This window comes from Chinchilla lanigera, unplaced genomic scaffold, assembly GCF_000276665.1.
Source record: "Chinchilla lanigera isolate Chin_1 unplaced genomic scaffold, ChiLan1.0 scaffold00078, whole genome shotgun sequence".
Classification (NCBI taxonomy): Eukaryota; Metazoa; Chordata; class Mammalia; order Rodentia; family Chinchillidae; genus Chinchilla; species Chinchilla lanigera.
Window position 1 is genome coordinate 5,847,321 of NW_004955479.1, and position 1,920 is coordinate 5,849,240.

The following is a 1,920-nucleotide window of genomic DNA, read 5'->3' on the forward strand; positions in this document are numbered from 1 at the left end:
TCTCCGGTACCGGGAACCGAACTCACGACCTTGCACTTGCTAGGCAGGTGCTTTGCCACTGAGCTAAATCCCCAGCCCCTGTGTTACTTTTCAATGCTGTACTCAATGAATGCTTACATGGAAGCCAAGGCACTCTAACTATGAAATTAAGTGTCCTTGACAGAAGCTTTGTCAAAACCGTGTGCTACTATGTGCAGTGCACTCTTTCAGATGCAGTGAAAGGAAAAGGAGAACATGCGGACCAGCAATGAGGACCTGTGCGGAGAAGCAGGGTGTGAAATCTGTGTGGCCCTGGCCACAGGAACTCCATTTTCCTTCCTCACAGTCTTCGTAATAAAACTCTTGTTAATGACAAGGGTTCACTTGAGATTGTGGACTCTAAATCTGAGACTTTGTCTAATTCTCCTGTCTTTGATTTCCTGTTGGTACTTGATCCATCACTTTCTCTCCACGTTCCCTTGATCAACTTCAGTGACTGTAAGAGCAGATCTGGTTTTTATGGGATGTGAAGCACATCGTATGTATTCTTTAAGAAAAAAGGGAACAATTCACAAATGTAAATAAATACAAAAGTATATCATTAGATAAGAAGCTAAATTCTCAATAATTTATCCACCTCCACACCACAAAAGTGCATTAAAGTAAAAAATATTTTATTAACTAATTCTGATAAATTTATTGTACCTGTGCTTTCTGCATTTACACTTTCATGCTCCGACTACCTGTCTCTAATTCAAGGACTTTGTGACATTTTTTTCTGTAGAAAGACTAGAACTATCTTGTCTTTTCTCTGGTGAGTTTGTTTTCTTCTTGCCTCATAATTAATCATTATTATTTTTACTTTTTAATTTTATAATGAAATGTATTGGTACAATTCAGGTATGCATAATGATAACATTCATCACAGGGAATTTGTACCTGTACACAATGTATCTTGGATCCTCTTTTTTTCCCATTCCTCTTCCCTCTCTTAAACCCCTCATCTCCCTCTTTATTTACAAAGCTTTCTTTTCATTTTGTCCTTTTCTCTCATTTTACACTTTTCGCTTACAACCCCCACATTCCTTGTTCCCTTTGAACAGTTACTTCCTATTTCACAATATCGATCATACATTTTGTTTCTTGTTTCTACTTTCAGTTTCTCACACCAGAAAGACATTATGATATTTACACACATGTGTCCAATTTATTTCACTTAAGAGTATGGTCCCAAGGTCCATCCATTTAGCTTTAAATGTCTCCAGTTTATCCTTTAAGACTGAGTAGTACGCCATTGTATAAAGAAAACACTTTTTGTACTCATTCGCTTGTTGATGGACTTTGGGTTGTTTCCAAGATTTAGTTATTACAAACAGTGCTGCTATAAATATGGGTGAACATATATTACTATTCTATGATGCTTTTAATTCTTTTGGGAAGATTAAAAAAAGGAGAATAGCTGGGTCCAATGGAACAGCTAGTCCTAGTGTTTTGAGGAATCTCCACACGGTGAGGAATCTCGACACCATGGTTCATGTCTCCACTCCCACCAGCAGTGCAGAAGTATTCCTTTTCCCTGCAGTCCTGTTGGAATTTGTTATTGAATGATTTGTTGATAATAGCCATTCTTTCTGAAGTGACATGGAATTTCAACATTGTTTTCATTTGCATCTTGCAAATTATCAGTGATGTTGAAGATTTTTTTCATGTATTTATTTGTCATTGGTACTTCTGAGAAGTGTCTATTCATTTCAGGTGCCCATTTCTAGACTGGGTCTTTAAATTTGAGGGGTCTGATTTTTTTCAATTCTTTATATGTTCTAGATATTAGTCCTTTCTCTGGAGAACATAAGGCTAAGACTTTTCTCCACTCTGGGTTGTCTTTTTACTGTGTTGGTGATTTCTTTTGCTATGCAAAAGCTTTTTAATATGATGATATGC